This window comes from Gambusia affinis, linkage group LG08 (assembly GCF_019740435.1).
Source record: "Gambusia affinis linkage group LG08, SWU_Gaff_1.0, whole genome shotgun sequence".
Lineage (NCBI taxonomy): Eukaryota > Metazoa > Chordata > Actinopteri > Cyprinodontiformes > Poeciliidae > Gambusia > Gambusia affinis.
In genome coordinates this window covers 26,818,188-26,830,882 of record NC_057875.1, presented here as the reverse complement: position 1 = coordinate 26,830,882, position 12,695 = coordinate 26,818,188, and the positions used below count along the sequence as shown (strand labels likewise).

At 40.6% G+C, this 12,695-nt stretch overlaps 1 protein-coding gene across 4 annotated transcripts in view; it reads left to right on the top strand.

Moving 5' to 3' along the window:
* Positions 1 to 12,695, top strand: part of mgat4c (mgat4 family member C) — a 134,579-nt gene that overhangs the window by 20,334 nt on the left and 101,550 nt on the right. For 2 of the 4 annotated variants that reach the window (XM_044123985.1, XM_044123983.1), the window contains exon 2: positions 5,532 to 5,686. The exons of the other annotated variants lie outside the window; for them this stretch is intronic. The gene's annotated coding sequence lies outside the window, so the exon portion shown is untranslated. The remainder of the gene's footprint in view (positions 1 to 5,531; positions 5,687 to 12,695) is intronic. 4 annotated transcript variants of the gene reach the window in all.

The window sequence follows — 12,695 nt, the reverse complement described above, 5'->3', positions numbered from 1 at the left end:
CAACTTCCCTCTTCACGAAATAAAAACAAAAATGGAGTGGTGTGAGATTTTAGGAGTTGTAGGATTTCTCTCTTGTCTTTGACATTTCTCCTACGTGCACCATTGCTTTGGTTGTATTTACCCAGAATGCCCTGCGTTATAGTCTGCTTCTGACTTTTGGAGCAGTCTCTGGCCCGCTTGCATCCACATATGCATTCAAACTGCGCCTGAGTTCACTTAATGCAGACCTAGATTTTTAGACGGACCAGAGTTTGCTTTTTCTGATCCGCATCAAAGTTAGCTTACGTATTCACACCTCCCCAAACCAACCAGACTGTCTAGGAATGCAAACTGGAGTTCAGTCAAGGCAGACTAAACAGGTCTGATGTGAACACGTCCTAAGTGAACTAATGAAAAATCAGAAAATGACATAAAAGCAGGCCTAAGCACATAATAGAGAAATGATCCAAACCAGAAGCACAGATGAAACTAAAGGTCCAAACACATGCAGATCTTCACACTGGCACTTTAAAAAGTTGAGAATTATGCATCAGACTGAGCTTCAACAACTCATTTAGGATCAAGAATAAAAGAAAAAAGAATCCACTAAAGCCTCATTTCATTTCAGAGGATCGTTGAACAATCGTACCGATCCGACTTCATCACCTCTGACTTTCACTGATGAAGTAAGAACAAGTAAAGATACGGATTATTAATATATTACTCAGATCACACTGAGATGCTGAACAACTGGCAGACATTATCTACATCATTAGTTTGAATTCACACAAATGAAATATAAAAAAAAATACAGTCAAAGCAATGATCTGGGTGCCATTTGAGCTTCCAGCTCTGCTAAGGGAAAGCACTCTTTCAGGAAATCTGAAATGTAAACCCCATCTTGATGGGTATTACCGAGATCTGACACGCCGGCCTTAACAATGTGACATCCCTGATTGACTCGGACTCCTCTCCACGAGCCGTCGTGGTCTCAAGACGTTCCCGTCGCTGCCGGCCTCAACTTCCTGCAGAGGTTAATGGAACACATCCCGATAAATTAGCAAAGTGCGACGGATAGCTCAGTCGTGTAAATACGGTCGTTCTCTCTCAGCGCCGGCCTGGCACCCGTCCAGCACAAATGCCACTCTCTTCTTTTGGTTTGCCAAATTGGATTTCCTCTGTCGCACCGCAAACCTCGCCCGCCTAATCACTGCAGGGAAATAAAGCGACGGCCAAAAAAGGAGCTTAATGCTTAAACTTGAGGATACAAATGGAAACAGACAAATGCTGAGCAAACGATGAAAGCATCTTCCTCTTGTTTGACTGTTTGGATGTTGTAAGCTCTTTGAGTTGGACTCTCATTAGAGGGACGATGAGATAAAACGTGAGTTTATTGGGGCGTCTACAGTCCCTCCTGTCATTTGTGCAATTTTTGTGAAGAAAATAACTTTTTATAAAATGTAATTGGTGACGGATAAATTGACACCTCCACATGTATACAGTCAGAAGCTATGTTTCAAAAATAACGTTCGTTTAAAGGAAACAAGCCAATTTTGGACAAACTCTCGCTTTTTGATAATGTTTTGCATTAGGATGTGATCGATTTTTGGTTGTTTTTTTTTTTGGCCAGATCAAAACTAGTTTATTTTGCAAAACTGCAATGGAACCACTTTTTAAGCATCACGCAATCATCATCGGGATGTCGCCACAGGCACAAACCACAAAGAAGAAGACAGGAAGTAGTTTTAGGTTGACGGCGTGGCGTGTTTTTCAAAGACTCATCGCGTCAACAAACTTCACCGTTTTAATTGCGTTTCTTATTTAATGGGAACGGCACAGTTGCGAGGTTGTTTCTGGACGTTAGCGGAATATCGACAAAGTTTTGCCATGGAAACCCAGCTGCTGTCAATATGTTTATAAAACACATTGAAAATGCGTTTAATAAACAAAAATCACTCTAGTTGGACCACTCTGAGCTGGTCTACCCAAAAAAAAAAAACCATTTATGTTACAAAACACCACCGCCTCACTTTCCATCATCTGAAAAATCATTAAAAACCATCATAAACTTGCTAAATCTGACTGTACTAACAGTTTTTGTGACTGGTTTCTGATTTTTTTGTCAATTCGTTGAAACACTGGAGGAAAACAAGAGGAATCGCAATACTGCAGCCAGAATTAAAAATACAGCCTCACCTTTATTTAACATTTAATATCCTTATATTGCAAAGTAAATTAGAGCAATATGTCTGTAGGAGCGTGTTGTGAATGCCAAACATCAGAGAGCTTAGGGAGATAATGTAATTTAACACCTCCGTGGAACTTAAGCAGGCACAGAGCCGTACGATTTGCTACATCCGTAATGTAGTCATCCTGTGACAAAGTCAAAGCGGGCAACAGTCTCTTCTACCATCTTTAGCAGGAGCAGCACATGATATCGCACGGTTAACCAAGCTAATTATTTTTTTTGTGAGTGAATAGGAGAAAAATGCAACAGTTTTGGCACGTGCACCAGCTCGGTTATCATGTCGGTGCTTGTTAATTTGGAGGTTTCATATTACTAAGCGGAGGTTTTAATCAGGTTTTTCGCTGAGTCATCCTAATTAATTAATGGTGCGATGTTATTGGCCGGCAGGCCTTCAGTGTCCAGTAATTAGGAGCTGAAAACAGACTCGTCGAAACCAGCCAAAATTAGCATTTCGTTCACAGCAGAGACACAAACGTCTCTCGGCCTGCCAAAGTCTGGTCTGGTGGCAAAGTGAAAACTTCCTGTTCTCCTGTGGAATCCTGGCTTTTCTCACTGCTTAGAGAAAGCCACAGTTATTGAGAGGCATAAATAAATACATGATTATACCAATCTTGTCTCTGTGTAGTTCATAGCTCCTTTGAGTGTGTTTCTCCCTTCTGTCTGATATCAAATCTAACTCAACGTTTCCTACATTTTTTTTTTTTGTTTTCTCTTGAAAAATCAGATGGTGTTCAGAGATTACAATCATAATATCATAACAGAGAGACTAAACTTGGCTTAAAAATCTTGTCGTGTGAACTAGGCTTTAATAGGGACTTACTTAACTAGTTGTTTAATTTATTTATGTTTTGACTGTCCAGGTAGAGAAGCTGTTGTTGAGAGGAGGGTGGCAGGACATCTGTTAAAGGTAAAGGTTTATGAATACTTACCTGCAGGACAGTAGAAATCGGTCAGCACAGGATGGTCAGTTTCTCATTCTGTAGAGGCGTGTTAATCTCTGTCTGTATTTCGGCCAGCAAGTGAAGACAACAAGGTCACTCTGCAGACAACACCTGGAGCTGGAGCAAAAACATTCCCACGACACACACGCACACACACACTTAAGCTGTGTTCACACAGCAGCCAAATGCTACTTAAATCCAAGTTTTCCTTATATAATATGTTTCTGGTCTCGGCTGTATGTGGTTTTATTTCCATTTTTTCTTTGTTTTTTTGTTTTTTTCTGTTTTATGTGGGATATTTCAAATATTTTCCAATTCCAGTGTTGAGTATTCTTTACAAATGTGACATTTATTGGACTGAGAGGGCAAACCTCCAGTATTATTGTCTTTACCAATTTCATGACCATTTTACGATTTATCAAGAGAAATGTCTTCTAGGAATTTTGAGTTATCATTCTCATGATAAATTTCAGCTAATGTTAAAAAAAATGACTGAAATGTTATTTTTACTACTTTCTGCTGTTTTTTTCCCTACAAGGGCATCAATAAATTTCAGAAAATTTAAAACATGGTAAATTCCCTGTACTTCTACAGCACTTTCCCCCAACACACTTCAGTCTACATTCATTCATGCACATTAACACGCATCTAAATAGGTCTAAGTCTCTAATGCAGTTCAGTGACATAAATCAGATTTTATGTTAAAGAAGCCGCTATCAATTAGGAATGTTTTTCAAGAGCAGCATTTACTTTTGTTTTCACAGATTACCACAAAATATTGTGTTAAAATTCTAAGTCCATATCGATATCCCATCGATATCTCAAAGTGACAATAACATCGTTTATCATATGGGGACAATTTATCATCCAGCAAAAGTTATTGATACTCGGAGTGAGTCATACTGACTTCCTCGAGACGGTCTTTATTTTTCATATCTGCGTGGACAAAAGTAGAGTAGAGTTAGTCATACTTCCACCATCATGCTAACTTCCCCGTGCCAGATTTTAGTTTTCAGATCTTCAGATTTCTGTGAGCCAAAGGCCCAGTTTGGCATAAACTTTGAAATATTTAGAGCGGCCTGGCGGTTTTTGTCAGATCCATATCAACACCTTCGGTTTCCCACCCAGCGACACGCGTCTTCGTGAGCTTTCCGCCGTCTTCATATTTTGCTCGATTTATCGTCCAGCAAAATTTGTTATCCTGACTCTTCGTGTCACTGCGGAGTTAGTCCTACTCCCACCGCAATACTAACCTCCCCGAGCCAGATTTCGGTTTTCAGATTTCAATTTTTCTGTGAACGAATGGCGAAACTGCGCCTTTCATTCACAGAAGAATGAATTTTGAAATAATCTGAGTTTTTATCAGAGCCGCATCAACTCCCCCGGACTCCCAGGCAGGGAGACTCACAGCTTCGTCGGATGCATTTCCTGCTCCTGGGCTCCCCGCCGCCTTCGTATCCCCTCTCTCCTAACCACCATAGTTACAGCAGGAGCAGGAAGATCAGCAGCAGAATGAATGGGCAGCCGAGGCAGGCAGCGGCGAGGTGAACCAGAGAGATTAACTGGGAAATTGACACTGACAAATCTCATACATTAAGGCTTCCTGGGAGGCAGCTATCGGTGGAATAGGCAGCAGGTACCATATCCTATAAATGAGGCCGGGCTTCTGTAATAGTCTGCGCGCCGGAAAGCCCCAACCTTCCTGCGGTGGAAAAGCACAAAATGATAAGGAAGCCAGGTGTGCCGGAGACTTTTTATTTGACTAATGTGTTTACAGCTAGAATAATGAATAGAGCGAAGGAGATGAGAGTAATTAATTTGAGCTTTACCAGCTAAATAACAAAGCAAATACGGGCAAAACTGTTTCATTTCCCTTCGGACTTGACGCTTTCCCTCCCCTCCTCTCTCGCCTGCTTTAATGAGATAAAACCGGCCTCCTTTGAAAAGGAGACCCAGATACTGTTGTTAGTAGCCTTTTGATCTGCTCTCAGGGTGTTTGCTCACATATCTCAGAGTAATGAAGGACACAAACACCATTTGCATACGTTTCCTGAGTGTCCACAGATGTTGATAATGGGGGAAAAAAGGTCGATTTTTATTTATTTATTTATTTATTTTTGGAAACAGTGAGTTTTTTTTTTATCTTAACAAGGTGGAACGGTTGCTTTAATTTCCCGATGCTCGCCATATTGAGCGTACATCGTTTGGTGCTGCAAGCGAAGAAGCTGATTACGGAACACAAAAATCTCTTTGTCCCCGGCGCTTCTTGTTGACTCGGTCTTATTCTCTGCGACTTAACCCCGCTCAAGAGGTCCATGGTGTGTTCCCTCTATCTTTATTCTTTTTTTTTTTTCTTTTCCCAGACGGTGAAGTTGTTTTCCTGGAAAGGTACTGGTCCCCTTGCTGTTGCTTAGCAACAAAGTGAGTCCATGAGAGTTGACGTCTTGGAAGATTCCCACCGCCTGTCCAGAGACGGCGCTGTTCGGATGTTCTGGGGAAGTTTGAGCGGACGTCAGAAGTAAGAGACTTTTATGGTGATTTGTGAAAACATTGAACTTTCTCATGTTTAGTGGAGTTACAAGCACAAACTTTGAAATATTTTACTTGGGTTTTATGACCAACACCACATGGCACGTAATTGTGAAGTGGAAATTATTTTAAACATAAATTCAAATACTCATCCATACATCAGTATTGTATGGATGAGTCGTAAAGTAGTAGGGGTGAAACTTTATTTATCGTGATACAAATTTTAATTTATTGCTGTCATAGCAAATTTTATTTAATGTTTAAAACCCCCCAAAACTCTCTGTGTTGTTGAGATTGTTAGTCTTACTATTTTCGTCACCGTTAGTTCAGTGAGAGTAGAAATCAATAAAAATCCTTAAAATTGAAAATACAGAATTAAGTGCGGTTGATACGAACAACGCTTCTTTATGTGACTGGTGTCCTGCAACAAACAGGAATGTTTTTCAAGAGCAACATTTGAGTCTCTGGTTTCTTTCTTTAATTTACTCTCGGCTAAAAAAAAAGAATCAATAAATAGTTCCACACTTTTCAAACTCGTGTTTGTAGAAAACGGTCATTTCTTTTCATTTCACAACCATCTCCTGGTTTTTGTTAATCGCTCCACCTCAAGTAAAGTCCCAATGTAATACAGTAAAGTTACATGACAAAACGCGAAAAAGTTTTTTAAAAAAAAGTTATAGTAATGAAACAATGGTGTCAGTGGACATGTCGGTCTTTTCATTGAGCGAATGTATTATTATTATTATTTTTTTACTATTTTTTGTTTTTAGATGTATTCAACAGCACCGCTGCGTAGAGTGATGATGAACTGCAGCATCTCGGCTGCGGCGGCTTTTCAGAGATCATTTTTCACTCGGAGGGGAGAATTCATCACACTTGGCCGTGTTAAATATTCATGAAGGCGTTGTGTTGTTAAAATAAGGCTCATTAGCACTTCCAGCCTCTTTTCAAGTTCCGCCTATCTCTTGTCACTCTGAAAAGAGCAACAGAAACATGTTATTCATCTCTCACACCCCGTGCGCTCAAAGTGGGTCAGAACAGAACGTTAACTGGGCCTTTATGTCAATAGAAACCATTAATATTGCCTCAAAAGGTTTTCTGTTTCTTCAGCACAATCTTGTTGCTTTTGGCTCTGCTGTTTTTGCATATTAGACCTCGAGTCACATAAAAACATAAAATCCGAATCGGAAAAAATGTTAAATTTTTTCACTTTGACAAATGTGATCTGTACATTCCTAAAAGTGATGTCAAACATTTGCAAGCAGCACAGGTTTGAAAAATGATCCCACTTCTCCTCGTGTTACTGTTACTTGTGCAACTTTCCTCTGTTTCTTAGCAACAAAACACAGCCCATAATTATTGGTTGAAGAAGTGAGATATCCAATAACAAAGTGAGATCTGCAAATGAGAGTTTGACAAACTCCACAGTGAACACTGACTAAACACACACATCCAGGTCGGTTTGGTTTTTCTTCCATTCCTAAAAAGAAAGCATATGAAAACACTAGTTTGTTAAAATCAGTTTGATGTCAGGGTGCACTGATAATTTGGCCCTATTTCCCTTAATTTTGGCATATTAATGATTGGCCCACACTTGCATCAGAAACCAATCTTATCTGCTGCAAACGGTAACAACAGACACCCCACTGTTGCAAACTTTGAGACTTTTCAGATGAAAAAAGTCGGTGGCAGACAAAATCGGAATTTCAATCGATGCACCTGTACTTTGATCATCTTAAACCTTTGCATTGGACAAGAAAAACCAAAAAAAAGCTGTAAAGAGAACAAATGCTTCTTCACAGCACTGTGTGTGTGTGTGTGTGTGTGTGTGTGTGTGTGTGTGTGTGTGTGTGTGTGTGTGTGTGTGTGAAGGGAGTTCTGTTCTGTGTGAAGTGAACAGCATATCTTTACTGGCAGAGTTAATATTTTACACATTTTCCCCAAACCTTTGATATTCATCTCAGCAGGACGTAGCTTCACCTTACGCTAAGGCTGGGTTCGCCCATGGGCAACCGATTAACATCCATTTAATCAATGCTTTCATATTTCATGAGCGGGTCTATCAAACTTTAATGCCGTTCTTCTGCCGAGCGCCGGTTTTTCCATGCAGCCATGCCTGAATCGGTACTTCCAGCCGCACTTTTCTTGCTGGAATCTCTAGGTGGAAAACCTTAAAATGTATGTATGCGACCTTCACATATGCTCGCTCCAGAAGATAAGGGTGAAATCAGGACTTGCGTAGGGGTCATCCTTGGTAGTGCAAAAAATTATTTCACAAGGCCAAAAAAATCCTAGTGAAAGCCCAGGTGCAGTGGCTCAATAAGTAGCTATGCAGCGTATGCAACGCATAGGGGCGCTGCGCTAGAGGGGGCGCAAAAACGATGTGGGGAAATTGTTTTCTAGTCAGCATTTTATGTATTTAACAGCTGTTTGTGTATCAAATGATCAATAACAGAGGAACAGCACTGACTAGGTACCCCTCCCTTCCTACCAGCTGCTCTCCCCTCCCATACAGGTAGCTTTGTGAACATGCTGAGGCGCGTTTTTTTTCTTTTAAATTTTAATTGTAGTAGTGCCATCGACAACAAACACCTAAAGATGGTGGTTGAAACACAGTAGGTAGTTAATGTCAGTGTATCAACAGGAGAGTTGTAAATATTCAGGTTATCTTAAGCTAGCCTAAAATAACAGGGGGTTGTTGTTTTCCAATACGGGACACGATTGATTCCGTATTGCTATAAATGTCTGATAGACACACCTAACACATACATCTCAATAATAAGTGTGATAATAATAACCAAAACATAACACGGAAAATATTAAGGTCAAATAAATTGTCGTTGCGGGACCTACGCAACGACAATTGCGTAGGTCTAGGTTAGGCGTAGGTTAACACGGCCTCAACCTCCATAAACTGCCGCTGTTGTCACGGTTGCCTAGAGACGGACACTACGCATCGGCGGTGAGCTTTTATCAACCCGCGTCTTTTTAAAATGTCCACCCGATGCTACACCGTCCTTAGAAATAAAAACTCTGGCAAAAATACAGATGATAGTGGGAAGAGACACATTCCACATTACAGCGACTTTTAATAGGAGCATTAAAAAATGGGTCGGCGATATTCAGGGCACACAGTGGGTTTGATATCACACAGAATGGATCAGGAGAGGAACTCCACAGAACCTAAAGAACCAGACATCAGTCTCTTCATCCCTCAGTCATTTCCTGAGACCAAAAAATAATATAAATGGCAATTTAAAGAAGAAATCATACAAATAGATTAATAGTAAATGAATAAGTATTGCGAAGAGAAACCGTTTATTTTTTAAACATTACAAACATTTGTTAGGATTGTGTAGAAAAAATTTTTGATATCTTTTATAAATAGTATTTTGTGGTCAATATTATTTCACCATTTTATTAATGTGGGTTGCCAGTTTGGATAAAGCTTCCTATCAAGCTATAAGAATGATAGAAAACATGCTAACAAAAAGCCTCAGCCCATTCTAGATACAGGAGTGGCTCTTTGGCTCCCTTATATATTAAATGATGAAATATTGCCCTGTTTTTTGTTTCATTCTTTTTTACCCTAGTTAAGGGGGTGAATGGTAAGTCCTCTTTACGGACTTACCATTCAGGTTCCATTGACTATATAATTGCATAAACTGGAATCCCAAAAAATAAATTAGCCTAACAGGAACACTTCGGAAAAAACCTTGAAAAAAATGTTTCTTTAGGATAAGGTGTCGTTTTTGGCCGTATCAAAGTTAGTGTTTCGCAAAACTGAAATGGAAACACTTTTCACATCACACAAGTCACGTGATCAACAACTGGACGTTACCACTGGGGGAAAAGACAAAGAAGAAAACAGGAAGTGGCAGGAGGATGACGGCGCATTGTGTTTTCTAATGACTTATCGGATGAGCAATTTTAATTGCATATGGTTTTTAATTGCATATTTCTTTTTTTATGTAAACACCACGATTGCGAAATTGTGTTTTCTTGACATCAGCGGAATATCGACAAATATTTGCGCACATTTGTCATGGAAACGCAGATGTGTCAGATGTACGATTAGCCCGACTGACTACGCAGAAACCAGAGGCAGGCGGCGACAGAGGCAACCGAACAGGAAGCAAGAAGGAGAGCGGAAGAATAGTAAGAGAACCCGAGATGAATTTATGTGCGTCAGAGAGGTTGGATGTGTTGGAAATAGGATGCGTTTGCCTCAGAATTATTGGAAGCCGTGTGTTTTTCTCTGTGACCTACAGCTGTATGGTTTGTCATGAAGCATCTTGCCGATCCCTGGAGAGAGCTCCGGTGTGAATAGAAATGAATTTCAAAAAGGGTGAATGAATGTGACATTCACTTTGAAAAAATAAATAAATAAATAAATAAATCACATAGCAGTGAAGATGCATTAGGCATTTTCAGCTTTGTTGCCTATGCTATTGATCATTTCATTCCGGCTGCAGGTCAGTGCTGCATAGACAACGTTTTGCATGGGTCATCTATGCAAGAAATGAATCCTGTTGGAAGCCATTTAACAAGATTTTGCTGTTAAATTACGCTTCCTGGATGATTTTATGAGCAATTTCAGGAAAATTACGTTCCGGAAAAGAGACTGGTTCAAACTGAAACATTTGCTCTATTAAAAATTGTATTAATATACAAAGCAACCGGATTATCTGAATGCATTTTCAATACAATACATTTCTTATTATTCTTATTCTTTGTAAGAGAGAGGAGCCAATGGAACAGAAGGAGGGTTCCTTAGCGGATTTTTATGTGGTCACATGTCTGGACTGTAGAAATGAGCAGCTTGGTACCTGAGTTTCAGACGACGCTGTACTTTGCTTTCCCAACTTCAAGATTCAATCTAAATAGGTAAATTCATGTGGTAAACTATATTAGATCAGATAAGGGAAAGATTGGACAAACACTGACAGCAGACGTGGTGACTAGCAAAGATACAAAGACTTCAGACTCGACAGAGTTTCCTGGTCTGAAACTTGAGTCTTAACAGTTTTTATCTCATGTAATGAAGACTAAAAGGCAGCCCGGTGTTTACTAACTACTGCTGGCTAGTCAGGAGCTGAGCAGGGGAGTTTTGAGGTGGAACGTCTGGTTGGACCTAGCCCCGCCTTCGAGGTGCAGCTCCTCCTCAGAGCTGCAGTTTCCAAGCTTCTGTCTCTCAGAGCAGCTCTATCCCCCACTCAGCTCCTTCAGACTAGCCAGCAGTAGTTAGCAAACACCTGGTGGAACTGAGCATCACCTGAGCTCATCATACAAGCTACTTCTCAGTGCAACTTTGGTAAAAATGTTGCTGAAGGGTTTATAGAGGAGCCATGTTGCTATGATTTCCTGAAGGCGTAGTTTCAGAAAAAGCAGAAGTTTTAGAGACACAGGCCCAATTTCAAGGTATTAAATAACTAAGCAATTTTTTCTTTTAATTCAGGTTTGATATACGTAGCATTTTTATAATAACAGAAGGCAGCAGTTACTTGATTGTGTTTTTAAATGGTACTTTGTGGCTGGAAAAAAACTAATTCTGCCCCTTTAGGGAAACCAAAGAACCGGTGTTGGCAAAAGTACTGAAGGTCCAAAGTGGAGGAGCTGAAACTCTTTCCATTTACACATAATTACATACCGTTTCTACAAATTCTCAAATAAATCTTTCAGCTCAGTCATGTGCAGTCGACCTGTTCCACCACTTGCATGTAGCGAGAACAGGTTGATTAACTCTTGTAGTCCCAGAAGGCTGACTACAAACACTGCAGTAATTACATAGTGAGTATGTTTTTGTGCAACTCAGATGTTGGTTGTGGTAGCTCAATTTAAGTTATTGTGTGTTTTTTCCCCCCTAAATTTCCTACCAGTGTTTCAGAAAGAATGGCTTCCATGTTGACATGACCCTATATAACGCCTCAATTTTGACCTAATCTCTGCCAGTATTTCTCAGTGTCAACTCTTTAGCTGGTGGTATGTTTGTGTCATCACCGCCATCTTCCCTGTAGGCTGTATCCATTAATATCATTTATGGGCCGTATATACAATCAGGCAGACAGGGGACATGCACACAAAGAGTTACAACAGGGAGCCGAGGAGAGACGCAGTTGAATGATCTGGCCTCCAGCAAGATGGCATTCAATCACCGCAGGCACTCAGGCCCAAGGGAGTAGACACACACACACACACACACGCACACCCACACACACACACACACACACACACATGCACACACAACACATTTTTGACAGAAGTAAGGTGACATTCACAAGAATTTGCAAAGTAATTTTATTAGCACTCCCACAAATCCCTCCCCCAGCAACTGTCACCCATTAATTATAAATGTGCGCTCATAACACAGTTAATTACTGCCTCAAATCGTCTTCGCAGCCCGTAGATTCACTGCCGCCCTTTTTCTTTCCTTTTTTTTTTTCTTTTTTAACAGGGGAAATTATGAACTCGGTGAAAAGTGTGACAATCACGATGATTGATGGTGTTTGTTTTCCCGCGGTCCATTCGCCTTGCGCCAGCAGAGTGGGCGGAGTCCGTGGGAGAAGGGCCATCAATTTGACGATGGCGGCAATGAAAAGCTCACATGTTCTCAAAGTGCTCCAAATAATAAAAGCGGTACGGCGGGAGTCCTGAAACTGCTTTGTTACGATGTTGTGAGATGGATTAGTTAAATTTAAGTTTGTAGTTGTAACGCCACAGCATGGCGCGCTGCGCTCTGTTTTCACATTTCTATGTACATATTTTCTATGTACATATTTTCCCATTTAAAAAAGCCTCCACACAGCTAGCAGTGTCGTGATTAGCGGGTCAGCGGGGCCGCTCATGCTGCTTCTGAACATTGCGGGCATCAATCCACTGAGGCCGGCTCCGGTCGCTGGCCCCGGGTCTCTTTTGGCTGCTGTAAGGAGATGGATTCTCAGTGCAGGGCTCACTCCAGCTACTGTGCTTAATGGGTTTTGCTCCCCAGGACATTGTTA